Genomic DNA, 14,827 nt, shown 5'->3' with positions numbered 1-14,827 from the left:
AGGCAGAAGACATTAAGCGAAAGGAGTGCCAACAACCATGCTTTCAGCTTTGTAAGTCATGAACAATCTGGAAAGAGACTGAGACATGCTGTCAACCTAAGCAAAAAATCTCAGAAAAGCACAGAGATGGACCAAAATGGAAAGGCTTTGGGTACATCTCCAGACTCCTCCCTTCTGTGAACACCGATTGCTGGCAGCCCGAGGAACTGAGTTACGGACTGAGATTAACAGCACAAGTCTGAAAGGAGGCTGTGACTGCAGGATTTGAAGGCACATGCTGTAACACAGTAAGCGGACAGAGAAACATTTTAAGGTGAATCCCTTCTGATCCTGAGGTAAAGGTATGGGGTTAATTGGTCATAACTGTCACAAACTAGGAGAAGAAGTAAGTCTATCACTTTTCTTTTGCTGAGTTCCTCAGTGTTGGTTTCATCACTCTGGAAGCTTGGTTACAGCTTCCCAGGGGGAAACAAAATGAGAATAAACACAAATATCTGAACTGTTTACGCCACCTGAAGCTGTACACTTAGCAAACTATCTTGTCCAGGTGAGAGACCTAGAAAAATATGCACTTAAGATTTTTTTCTTACCCATTCTTCCCATCAGTATTTGTCTATTGGTGGTATCATGGGTAGAAATACTGGGGCTGGCCAAGTATTCATTCTTGAGTGGGTTGCTGTTTTCCTTCTGCACTACTTTTTAGTAGCAGTTTTGAAGTCCACAATCACACTACGGTATAATAACAAATGCTTCAAGGATGACCCTTCACATTTCCAAAAATACCTTCCTCCCAAGGATCTCTGAGCACTTTTCAATGTGAATTACCAGCCCACCTTTTGGTTATAAGTAGGTGTTATTTCCGTTTTCAAAACTGAGAAACTTAAAACTGCTGCCTAAAGCAACTGTGAACCGTCTACTGCTTGGACCTTTCTTTTTCTTGACTTGTTTTCCATGCCTTTCCCCTTTTGCCTCCTGGACCATTCCTAACTTCAGTTTCTTCTCCTCTTTGTCTACAATAATCCCCTAGATACAATCTGATATCATACCAAAACTTTAAAACTCTTCTTCCCATGCAACTTGTATGTGAGTGTATGCTGTGCATAAGTGCTCTCCTGATTCAGGCAGTAACATACATTAGTGCACTTCAAAGAACTGTATTTATGTATATAAGTTCAAATTGTTATTTCCATTCTATATGTGTATGTGTGGGTGGAGAGGATTAGACTGCAGATCAGTTAAGGAACGCAGGTGTCTCAGGTGCCTCTGATGTGGGGCATTGAGTTGGAGAGGGGCACTTTTGCAAAGATGCTGAGCATCTGAGCAGTAAGCACTTACTTCTCCCACTACTTGAAAAGTTCAGACCACTTTGGTGAATCTGAGCTTACACTGCCTGTTGCTTAGTAGGACACTGGTCAGTATATTGACCAGTGTGTGTTTTCAACCTAAATAAACAAGTATTTTTCTCCAGAAGGGTGCTTTGTTCAAGATAAGGGTAACTGGTTTCACTCCCAGTATTCACCATATGTATCTCTGGACTAAACTGTTGTTATACTGATCTTAGTTCCTATTTCTTAACATTAAACTTTCTATTGTTTCTATGTGAAACAAAAAGTTGGCAACCTGCTTCCACTGCATGCTCCTCTGCGATTGGAAAAGAGAAATCCGTGGGAGGTTTTTCGTCATCCTTTCACTAAAGGTGTATAAATTCTCTTTTTGCCACTTTTGTCAAAAAAATCCAAATACTCTTCCTCTTTATCTGTCTCAAAGCACTTTTGCAAGAACAGAGTAGTATGCAGCTGTTCAAGAAATCTGTTGGGCAGTCATCCATATTTTAGGGCATCTGGCTTCCCAGAGAAATCCGCAGACTGGATAGTTTCCTTTTTTTTTATTTTAGCATTGGCCTACAATTCAGAAAGAAGGGGATATAGCTCAGTAGTCGGTATATTAGCCTAAGACATACATATCTGGGGTTGCCTCTCTATTCTACCACAAGCTATGGTCTGTATGACGGTACAGAAGAGGCTGTGCATGTCTGCGCTACAAAGCAACTGGAGGGAAGCAGGGGAGCAGTCCTGCCATAGCAGCACAGAGCTTGACGAGCACTAGTTCATCCTTTACATGTGTCTTCAGGAGCCTCTGCAGCCTGCAACGCAGATACACCCTCTAGAAGATGTTAGGCTTCCTACCCCGAGGGGTGCCTGGGATGGCGGTTGTACTGATGCATGCGAAGAACTCAGCTGTTAGCCATGGGAGAGCTAGAAAGTCTGTATGAGACTGATGCTGGGAAAGTGATACATGCCCATATCTTAGACCTGGAACAAAAATCAATAGTGAGGAATCCATATAGAAGCAAACTGCCAGCAGTCAATCCGCAGGCTAGACTTGAGCCAGAAGTGCTATCTAATGCAAGTCTTTTTTCCAGTGTTGGAGGGGAGAGGAGAGGAGGGGAGGGGAGGGGAGGGGAGAAGAGGAAGAAGGAGAGGGAGAGGGAGAGGGAGAAGAAAGGAAAGGAAAATCACAGACGTATTTATTGACCTTTTTTTTAAAAAATGTGAAATTAAATATGAAATATGAGTTTTTATTAAGGAAAATAAAAAGTAAAGGAAAGTAGTACTGTGGAAGAGAAGATGGAAATTAACTGAATATTCATGTATCATTCAACAGCACCATTTCTAAGATGAAATACAGTGTTTACTCCCCACCACAACAGTTTAAGACAGATGTGCAATTGAAACACCAGGGGAATGTATACTAGATTAGGTGAATATGATGATATGCACTGCAATTAAATAAGAGCTTCTTTGTGGTTTCAATGAAGTAAATATGTAAATATATCATATTAATGTCTTTCAGTATAAATACAGAGAAAGGATGAAAATCAGTATATAACAATAATAAGGCAATATGTGAGAGCAATTTTCCATTTTCAGTGCAAAGACAGTTTATGTATTTCATACAACAGTGGTGTAGTAGCATGCCTAAGAATGTTGTCAAGAAAAGGTTTGAAGACAAGCTGACTTTGTTGAGAAAAAATCAGACAACTGGACAGTCATGTCTTCAAATACCTCTTCCAGATCCCATCAGATATAAAATCTTATTTCTCCCTACAAAGCTTTACATTTTGTGATAAGCCACGAAAACCACAACAATCTAGAATGTGTTTTGTACAGAGATTTAGGCAGAAGCTGTAAGCTTCAGTAACATCTACAAAGTGATGTATCAGTAGTGCTTTAGCAAAATCATACCCCCACAGCACACAGTACAGGGCTTGGGAAAGAGAAGTTTGAAACTAAAGAAAGCCCCATATGTTATTTCCTTTTCATTGCCTGTTTCACAGATAGAGTGGAGAGAGGGCAATATGTCTTGCTTAGCAAGACCATTCTCCATTTTGTATTAGTTTCCTGTGTAAATATGTCTTCCTAGTGGACAATCAGTCTACGTACTAATTCGTCTGTTTACTTAAAATTATCATCAGACAGGAAGCATGCTCTATTTTATGAAAATAGATTCTCTTAGGCTTTTGTCTCAGTTTTCTTCATAATATCTTGCCACTTAATCAAATTAATTTCCTGAAATGTACTGCATCTGTTTTAAATAATTCATCAGCTTAGAGTGTATCTCTGCAATCACTCAGAGAATGACAGACTCATACAAGAGCCTCTACTTTGTTAAGTTTTGGTGGAAACATGGGGCTGGATCATGATATTCCTCCACAACAGCTCAGAGTAGCATATGAAAAGGCAGAAGGACTACAACTTTTTTTTTGCCAAAATTAAATTTTAGGTGTCCCTAAGGCCTTTAAAGCCCTTTTGCTCAGCTTCATCTCTGCTAGTGAACTTGTCCATCATTGAAAGCACCTCCACGCTTGGGTGATGTGTTCACATTTCAATATGCTCAGTTCCTGAACACGTGCTTTATGCCAGCTACTTCCTGTGTCAGGGTGAGACGGTTTGGAGGGGGGGACTTGTCTCAGCACATGCCTTGGGCCCTGCCTGTTGAGGAGACAGACTGGCAAAGGAACATCCAATTCATGAATCACACCAGTGGCTGGTTTCTGAGCAGTTCAATGCCATTGGGAGCGACTTTGTCAGCTCAGGTGTGTCTGAACCAAGACGTGTTGCAAAGTGGATGTGCCTAGATGCTGGGAGCAGAGGATTTAGCTGCCTGTCATCATCCAGCTTTGATTGAGAGGGACTTTGCAAGCCTGAAGGCATTAAAAAGAGCGATCTTCTCCCTTTCAATCCTTTTGCTTGGGCAATAAGATAGTCTTTGCAGATGCTGTTCGTGGTTCAAACCCAATTGCTAGTCCAAGTGAACAGGTCACTGTCCCAGATGGCCAAATCCAGTGGCATGGTAGAGGCAAGGCTTCTGCAGCTCCTGGCCCCTAGGTCCAACTGGCAGTGTGGCTAAGCATGTATTCCCAGTAGGCATATGAGCATAAACACTCATCTTCAACACATATCTATGTATGTGTGTGGCCAGCAACACAGAAACGTTCAGCACACACAAACACAAACAGCACCAAGGGCCTCATCGTGTTCTGCTCTCTGGATGATCAGGATGAAAACCCATTAGTAAAAAATATATATATACTTCTATAGACATGTATACAACGTGGATCCCTCTGGCCACTGGCCAGAGACACTCAGTCTACACAGTAGCTGGCCAGCCCTTAGATCCTCTTATCTCCAGTTGGCTCTTGCTCAAACAGGTCTCTTAGCTGACTTCCAGACCCCATGATCTCCCCAGTAGCTGGCCAGGACCTTCTGGGCTCTCCAGTAGCTAATGCACAGACATTTGGCACCTCCAGCATCTAGCCCAGGTTTACGGTTGCTTCGATACCTGGCTCCCAAAGCCCCTTACCCTACTCACCAGCTAGTCCAGCTTTACATTCACCAGTGATTCACCCAGAACCCCAAACACTCATGTGCACACAAAGTAGAGAGTCCACCAGAAAACATCTGAATGGAGTTTAATGAGAAGACAGGCCCTGCTGACCAGGTGCAGGGCATGGCCAGACAGACATACCAACCAGGCAACTCTTTCCATGTCATTGGAGCCTTTTATCTGTTTATTCTGTTTTCCCGCCTATGTTCTTTCCCAAACCACACAGATCCCTCCCTTTCCCCACCCTTGGTTCCTCCCCTAAACATCACATAGTCCTGTGCAATCCCAAGATGCTCCTCCTCTGCATCCCATAAAGTGTCCCATACCCTTGAGGCAGTAACTTATTACCCTCAGTCCGTAAGAGCTTCTCCCTTTGGTTTAGGGTGCTGGGTGTCCCCCTGGACCCTGGGCTGAGGCTTCCCTGGGACAGCTCTGGGAGGGGCCGCATCGGGGTTTCGTGTCCCCCACTGGGTTATCTGGGTTCCTCCCCGCACCCGGCCTCTGACCTCTGTGTGCCTGTGGTGAGGCTTTAGTCAGGCTCCGCAGCCACTATGGGAAGACACTTTTGGGTTTGCCCACTGTTGCCTGGCCCGCAGTCTCTGCCCATCACTGACAGCTCTTTGCCACCACTTATCCGTGGAAGGAAGTGAAATGTGGCTGTGTTTAAAGCCTTTGGCAGCATAAGTCTAAATAAATATTTATCAGCAGCTAAATGTAGAAGAGAGAGCTAATAAAAATGCATCTTTTGGAAGGCTCCTTGTCCACAGTTTTCTGCAGGATGGTAAATGTAAATTTATGTTGCACTAAAACAGTGCTTTGCTATTTAAAACAATGAATGGGTTGAAGTACATTTCCAGTGACCTGCTGTAAACACAGTATATGCTGCATTAGTAGTAAATTGCCAACAGATGATGGTGCTCTGAAATACAATGAAGGCAGCTCAGACTTTTGCTTCTCTTCATCACAGTCTTGTTGGAAAGAGCACACTGGCTTCTTCCCCAACAGCTGGATCTAAAGGTCCACAGAACTCGGTAAGCCCCTGTTGCAGTTGTCAGAGCATCTCCATGGTCCCCTTTGCTAAGCAAATGTTTCAGCCTTGAGCAGGGGCCACAGAGAGAAAGCTGAGGGCTCAGGAATGAGCCGCATCCAACATCCCAAAACCAAGCCTGTTACCTCCCTCTGCTGCTCCCCAGACAGCTGTGTTCCCATTACAAGACAGACTTGGCTTTATAGTTAGACAGGTACAGAAAAGTCTCATGGTAACACCTATCAGGCTTTTACACACATATGGATCAAGAGATGAGATTGTGAAGTCAGCACCATCTTTTTGTTATGTGCTTGTACAGTGCCTAACACGAGGGGCTGAGCCACCCCAGAGGAAAGCGGGGAGCTCCTGGCAGTGGCAGGGCCTCCTGAGGTCCCTTGCTGCTGTCTAGCCACAACCCAAATGCTTTAAGACAAGAGCAAACCATCACGGCTGGTAAACTGTTAACCTGATCACTGCTAACCAGAGATCTTCCCAAATTCTCAGTCTGTCAAGAAAAGAGGTTAATACAGTGCCAGCACCAGAATTGCTTCTCTATGTGGTCACACGCCCATTCTCAAAGACCCCTGGGGAGAGGAAGAGCCCAGGGTCAACCCTTACTCAGTGTGACTCATCAGGAAGCCATCTGCCCCATGCAGGACCTGATCTGGCACTCAGTCTACTGTCCTAACTCGGCTACAAATTAGTGTTGAACATAAATGTTATTTATCTCTAATTAATTATTAAGGCAGTATGTAACAACACTCAAGAAAGATCACATTGGTATGTGTCTGGATGCAACACAGCCCTCCCTAAATCACGCTGAAAGCTGATTTCCCTCCTGCTATATAGCAGATTGCTACAGGCTCAGTGCTGGTACAGAAGGAGAAAATTTGTTAGCCTTCTGGAAAATCAAAAGGCTCTTAGAAAACTGGGTTTGGTGGTGTTAATCAACTTGATGGCACCATCTGCCTGTCTGCCGAAGGGCAGCAGGATAACCACCCCACCGCCCGTCACAGGGCCCTGCCATGGGCAGCTACACAGGGACCTGCTCAGTGACTGCAAAGCCCTGGCACTGCCAGGCTTGCACTTCTCATCACAGCTGAAACACTTCCAAACCCAGCTGAAATTGCAGGAGGATCCAGGGACTGGAGTTCAGAGCTCACAGAGGACTCTGCCACACCTCCACCAGGACTTCTACTCCATGGACAGGGGCAGTGCCTCTGTCTGGTGCCCAAAAAGCATCCAAATGCTCAGAGGAAAAGTGGAGGAGTCAAAAATGCTGAAAAAATCCAGCTGCCTGAGGCATCACCAGTGGTGGATGCAGCTCATCCATGCCTCACCAGCATGCAGAGGATGTGAGAAATCCCATGGCAGAGCTCACTGGCTATGGACCATCGCTTGTTGCCATATGGGGCTCTGGTACGAGGCATCGCCAGCTGCCCTGTAAGCCAGGGTCTCCTCCCTCCTAACAGAGCTCAGTGCTTCTCCAGCAGACAAAAGCAAAAATGTCCTGTGGGAGGACCTTCCCTGCAGGGCCAGGATGGGCTGGAGAGGCTGGGGACAAACCTCAGGGAGGGATGAAGCTGGTGACCTGCTGCAGCATGAAAAAGGAGTGCTGGCCGGGCTTACAGCGGGCATAGCCGCAGCAGAAGTCCTGGCTGCTTCCTCTGGAGGTGTGCTCAAGAGCAACAGCTGCCAGCTGCTGGGATGGTGAAAGGACCCTCACACCAACGCATGCAGCTTCCCCATCCATCTGCTGAGTCTCTGCCTTCCCCCCATGCCGACCCGCATCACACGGGACTTGCAGAAAGCCGAGCTGACTCCAACGAGCTGTAGGGAAATGGGCAGAAGCACACGGCAGTGCCTGGCTTCTTCCTGCTCAGTATTAATCAGTGCTTTTCTGCATCACAGACATGGCTTTGTCTGTGGGATATCAACTATGAGATTCAGAAATTAATTCAGCTTGGGAGCTTTGGATGACTCAGACTGCTATGAAAACACCCCAGGGCAAAAATGTGATGTAGAGCAAATTCACCCTAGGGGTATCTCTCAATGGACTTTAACCAAGGATAAATCTGATTTGCAGAACCGAAGCATATTTTATTTACTCTTTCTAAGTAGCATTTTAAATTGAAATATTCAAATAGACAATCAAGAGGTTTTTAATGGGTTGCACTTATTGAAAGAGAGTTTGATTTAAATTCCTCAACCTCAGAGTCCCAGGCAGATTTCTCCCCCCAGTTGAATTGTCTGCTGCACTTCTCTATTGCACTAATTATGAAGATCTGAATTCACAAAATAAAAAGGCAAGATGACACAGCACTGATATTAGTTTGCCTGCAACACACCCAGTAATCCTGCTGGAAGATGTCTGAAGGTCTCAGTGGAAAAGCAGGATGCAGTAGTCATATGTGCTTTTAGGAGTTTATAAAGACAGAGCTCTTTCTCATGCATCACTGGGCTCCCAAAGATGGGTCTAAGTTATAACATTCCTTAGGATTCACTTAACTCTGCTGCCAAATGTCTGCCTGGGAGGAAAAAAAATACATTATGGTAGTTGGAAAAATATTGAGGCAAAGGGTTTGAAACACTGAGCCATGTGAATTCCTGCCTTAGCTTTCTCAGTGCAGCAATACTTCATTGCAATCAATAAATGTTTCATCATCATTTCTGGCACAGGGCAGGGAGGCTGTAAGGAGCCCAGGCTCAATTCGTGGCGCCACTCTCCACCCTCTGTGTGCTTTGAAGCATCATTTCAGGTCAATACAGCAGGACTACAGGGTCCAACTGTTGTCTTCATGACAGGCTATGTGGAAGAATCATAGAATCATAGAATCATAGAATCACAGAATCATAGAACAGTTTGGATTGGAAGGGACCTTTAAAGGTCATTCTAGTCCAACTCCCCTGCAATGAGCAGGGACATCAACTGGATCACGCTGCTCAGAGCCCCAACCAACCTAGCCTTTTAACGTTTCCAGGGATAGGGTATCTACAACCTCTCTTGGCAACATGTTCCAGTACCTCACCACCCTCACTGTAAAAAATGTCTTCCTTATATCTAATCTGAATCTACCCTCTTTTAGTTTAAAACCATTTCCCCTTGTCCTACTGCTGCAGGTCCTGCTAAAAAGTCTGTCCCCGTCTTTCTTATAAGCCCCCTCTAAGTATTGAAAGACCACGATAAAGTCTCCCTGGAGCCTTCTCTTCTCCAGGCTGAACAACCCCAACTCTCTCAGCCTGCCTTCATAGGAGAGGTGCTCCAGCCCCTCTAATCACCTTCATGGCCCTCCTATGGACTTGCTCCAACAGGTCCATGTCCTTCTTATGTCAGGGGCCCCAGAGCTGAATGCAGCACTCCAGGTGGGGTCTCGTGAGAGAGGAACAGATCAGGAGAATCATCTCCCTCGACCTGCTGGTCACGCTTCTTTTGATGTAGCCCAGGATTTGGTTGGCTTTATGAAGTGGGGTGAGGGGCTGGTGGGGGGTCTGGGGCAGCTCAAGAGGATCAGCCCTCCACTCCTTGGGCATGAGGGATGACAGGCAGCAAGCTGCGGCAGAGGGGAGCAGACTATTTTGGCCATAACTTCCCCCCTTGGGAAGCCGATGCTGATGGCTGGGACCTGGATGGAAGCCAGGCAGCCATACATCATGAGAGAAACCCTGACAGCAGAATCTGGGGAAAGAACTGGGAAAATTCCTTCCGAAAGAAAAGCTTTGTGCTGGAGGACACATCTGGATCCCATTTGCTCTCCGTTGTCTCTGGCGATACATCAGACTGTTCTAAAGCTCCCCCCAACCCACGCAGCCTGTCAGAGTCAGGGATCTGGATCTGGCTGCATTTTCATAGACTAAAGTCTGGGATAGGACCATGGGCTGAAACTCACTTGGGGGAAGGAGTTCAGAGAGACATGTGTGTCCCTCAGAGCTGCACTGGCCTTTGGGAGAAGTTCAGCAGTAAGTGAGGGGCAGTTTGGCTACATCTGCCCCCAAAATGGCACTGCTGCAACAGAGGGGTGATTTGAAGGTTTTGTGAGTAAAATGATGCAGGTTTTATATCAGGTTTGATTTTCTTGCATTACTAGTGGCTGCGCCTGTTCCACCCTTAAACTTCCCAGCCAAGGCTAACACAGTGCATGGCTGTGCCGCAGGAACCAGACCAGGTGTCACAGGGTACAACACAAACCATCAGGCCAGGCTCCTGCAGGAAACCAAGGGATGCACAGTGTTCCCACTGATCCGCAGAGAAACACTGACTGAGCTTGTGTGTGCGCTGCAGTGCCAAGCACAGGATTCTCTGTGGCTCAGCAGGAGCACTTGAGGGACAGTGACATCCTCCCAACAATAAATGACAGAATGGTTCAGGTCACCTAAGCAGACCCCCACTCGCAGCACCTGTCCCTGACAGCCTCCACCATCCACCTGGGGAGCTCAGTAGCAAAAAAACAGGGCTATAGGATTGGAGGGAGAGGATAGGCCAGAAGGTCCATGTGAACATCCCCAGGGGGCCTCTTTAGTTTCATAGCGGAGAGAAGTGAGATTTCCACCCCTGAAGCAGCAGATCACTCCAGCACCAGTCCAGGACAGTCTGCTCCCTGTATCATTGCTTTGGGGACTGCAGGCAGGCACTTTGGGGCACAACTCCCATCACAGTGCCTGGCTTTTCATGCAGGGGCTTCAGCCTCAAGTACCATCTCTAGCTACTGCTTGCCAAGCACGTAACTAATCCTACTAAGCAACACAATGCTGGGTGGGAAAGTGTCTGTTTTCTTTGATTCATAATACAAAGATGCAAAAAAGCTACATCTCATTTGCACACCGAGTTAATCTTCCCCCTTTCCTCCACTCCTTCACCTTGGTTTCCACCAAATATATTTTCTCCTTCTATTTGGTAGCTCCAAATCCGAGGCCTCCCCAGCTGATGACATTGTAGGCTGTGGAGCTGTCCCTGTTGCAACAGACTTCTGACTGTTCCATCTCTTGGTCTGCCTCTCCCAGTAACTCCAAAATGCTGTCCAGGTTTGCCCCTCTAGTCTGTTCTCATTTCTCCCTTCTTCTCCTGACCATTTCTCTGGGACATGCATTCAGCACCAGGCAAAATCCCTGTGGTTTTTTTTCAATAAATGTCAGGACAGAACCCAAGTCTAAGCCAAAGGCACCCACACAGAATGCTGAGATAGTGTTCTGGACGGCTTGGATCCTCCCACGGAAAGGATGCTCAGCATCCTGGGGGCAACATAGCTCCCAGGGCAGTGGCTTGAGTAAAGCCAGATAATGCATCATAACCCTGGAGAATTCACTGCTTGGAGTAGTAACAAAGGAACAGCATCATTACCAGGTTGAAGTAACCTGATAATATCCAAAGTGCTTTTAGCAAATTAATTAGCTATAGCTAATGCCTTCCATGGCTGGCTCGCTACAGCTGCCTGGGACATTTTCAGAGCAGGCAGCCAAAGTTTTTTCCCTTTCTGCATTTTATTTTCTATGTCCTCTTAAAAAGAAAGGTCTATCATTCTTACATGTAATCTTTGCTTTGCAAGCTTTATGACATGGGTTACATACCTCTATTTCTGCTTGAAGCTGTTCCAATACAAGACATCTCTGTGGCTGCTGACATGTCATGAGCATGGATCCAGGTATACACTACAGGAGAGGCAGAGGAGGGTGATATGTCCTTGTGGACAAGCTGAGCTGGTGGACCAATAACTGTTTTTCTTCTGCCCCAGGAGGAATACACTTCCCTGCTGTCCTACCTGAGGGAATGCTGGAAAGGGAAAACTGAGTTTGTTTGCCCGTCCCACCTCTTCTAAGAAAATGCTCCTGGAGGAAACACTGTCCCACAAAGCATTTCCATGGGTCACACTTTGTATGTGTGATCTGAAGTGTGTTGAACTGCATAGTAGTTGGGGCTCCAGGACATATACTGCATCCACTGAAAACACAAGCGTTTTTCTTCTGCATAGTTCAGACTTTATATGGTGCAGTCATGCTGAGATGGTCTCTGGCAAAAGGTTTCATTTTTGAGAGGGTTTCTGCATATGTACAGTACCCAGCAAAATGGAGGTCCTGATTCACAGCTACAGCTTCTGTGTTATGGACCAACCTATCATAAAATAATGCTAACTTTCTTCCACCAAAGCACTGAGCAATGGAAAAACTACATCTAATTGACCCTTGGCCATTAGGCCATGTGCACTCAGTTTGCACTCATCTTGGACAGTGAAATGAAAGTCAGATTCACTTTGTGCTCAGTTACACAACTCAAGTCTTGAGTTTTACCCTGTGGGTTTCCAGCAAGCCTTGCGCTCAGCTGGGCAAGGTCCTGCACGCTCCGGGAGGCACCTCCTGCTTTCCAAACAGCTTTGATCTCACGACAAGACAAAGAGACGGGTTTTTAAAGTGTGCTACAAAACTACCTCTGGGCTTATCCAGCTCCAGCACAAAAGCATTTCATCTGGATTTCCAGCATGGCAGGGGAATGGTTATGTTTCAAATACAGCCATGAATAATTCAGTTCTCATGAATCTGCCTGACTTCATAGGACTTGTGCTGATTTGAGCCTGATAAACTGTCATCCTTTCTAACCGGCACTGCTTTAAGCAAAAAAGCAATGGCCCTTAGGAGAATCTCCCGCCCCGGGGCAGGGAGAGTTTGCTGCCGGGCACTAGTTGCAGCCCTGGAGAGGTCTCCCTGATGATGCTCACCGGGCGGCTCTGGTGGGTGCAGGACCACGCGTGCCTGGGGCACAGCGAGGGGCTCACAGGTGCAGGGACCAGGAGGACCTGCTGAGGAGGGCAGGACCTGTTCCCCCTCCCACTTCCAGCTACAGGATCCTCCTTTTCCCTTGTGCAAGAGCTGGCCTTTGTATGACCAGGAGCAAAGCTGATTGATCTCATTCACTTGCACTCAAAATGAGTTTTTCTGCTGTTTCAGCGGATCGCCCCGTGCGGGGGTAGCAGAGAGCGGGCCCTGGGGGAGCAGGGGGCTGCAGGGGGGCTGCACGGGGGCTGCAGGGGGGCTGCACGGGGGCTGCACGGGGGCTGCCTGCCGGTGCACCGCGGAGCCACCTCGGCCTGCGAGCTGAGCCCTTCATCCGGGGGCTGCCACCGCCACCTGCCGGCGCCCCGCTCCTCTGCAAAATCCTGTTTCCTCTGCAAAATCCTATTTCCTCCGCAAAATTCTACCTATTTCCTCCCCGAATTCCTACCTATCTCCTCTGAAAAATCCTACCCAGATCCTCTGCAGAATCCTATTTCCTCTGCAAAATCCTATTTTCACGGCAAAATCCTATTTCCTCCGCAAAATTCTACCTATTTCCTCTCCGAATTCCTACCTATCTCCTCTGAAAAATCCTACCCAGATCCTCTGCAAAATCCCCTCCATGGCCTGGAGCTGCTCGACTGATGCCCTCAGCTCCAATAGCCGCCTGTTGTTAGTGGGATACTCACCCATGCCTTGGGGACAACAGCATGGGGGACTGCTCACCCACATGTCTGAGCTAAGGAAGCTGAGGTTTGAGCTGAGGTTTCAATGCCCACCCTGCCCACCACCTTCCCTGTCAGCCTCACCTGTACCACAGTCAGGTCTCCTGAGAATAGTACTTTAAGTGTTGCCAGGGACCTTTTGCACTGCACATCTAAGGAATGGTGTTTTTTGAACAAAGTAATTAAATGAGAGCGGAAAAACAGGCAGGGGGTTGCTGGGCAGGTTGGCAGCACAGCCCTCGGGGCAGGAGAGGCAGGAAGTCTTGCTGCTGAGGGAGACTGGGGTGAGATAACCCATTAGGAAGTTGGTGAAGACTGCAGGGGATTTTTAAGGACCATCTCTGACCCCACAGTGGCTTTGCGTTCAGGCAGCACCAAGGGGATGAAAAATCACCATATGCTTCTTCACCCACAGTCATGCTCGTGCCTGGTGCGTGGGGAGCTGAATACAAACCCCCAGCAGGATTCAGTATAAACTTTTCAGCTCAATTCAAGGGGCACAGCTGTCTGCCTCTCTGTGGGCATCAGGGATTCCAGGGACCCCAATCCTTGGGATATTTTGCAGCATCACCTGGGCACGTTCAAATACAAGCTTCACATCCAACCTCCTTTGCACTTTCTTGCTGTGCATGAGACATGGCTCTTGCCTACAAGGTGCCCACATGGCCCTGCTGGACTTGCATCCACCCAAGGACACCGAAGCGGTGGCTTAGCTGGTATGACTTACAGGAGTGGCCCTTCAGCCAGAAAAAAACCCTGCATATTTTCTGCAGTCTGTACACACTTAATATAGGTTAGAGGTAAAAGGGGTGCTTGGCCTAGGTAGAGAAAGACTATTGGCATCTCTTGACCTTCTGCTTCCTATTCAGTCAGATGATTTCCTTTTACTTACGAACTTGAATGAACTAAGCTTCACACAGCTCATCAAGGCTAAAGTCTCATTAGCCTCCTTTTACACAGGGTGAGATGCGAGTGGAAAGCTAAGCATGCAGAGTCCAGGAGTATGGTCACATCAAAGGAAGGAGGACAGCAGGACCAATATTCTGAGAGATCCCCGGGGCAGCTCTGAATGCCTAATTCAGGAACTGCGAGCAGTGAGGCTGTGGTGCTGCCCCTTGTGCCAGGGCTCATACCTTCTGCTGAAAATATGTGTTTGTTCTGGAGCTGCCTCTTCAGAGGAATTGTGACCTGTTCATGAATTACGGAAACCACAGGCTGAGCAATGGGAAAAGGCAAAATACTAAACTGTTGCTCTCTTTTGTCCATTAATGACACAGATGTGCTGTGGAAAAAATAGATTACAAACTAAAAGATAAGCCCAAAATGTACAAACAGAAAGGAAAGAGATTAATGTTGAACAAACAACTTTTATTCTGGCACTTTTGAATTTCTGGGCATGTGTCTTTGCTGCTCAGGTGTTGTCCGTGTC

This window comes from Falco biarmicus, chromosome 6, assembly GCF_023638135.1.
Source record: "Falco biarmicus isolate bFalBia1 chromosome 6, bFalBia1.pri, whole genome shotgun sequence".
Lineage (NCBI taxonomy): Eukaryota > Metazoa > Chordata > Aves > Falconiformes > Falconidae > Falco > Falco biarmicus.
Note: the sequence above shows the minus strand (reverse complement) of the source record.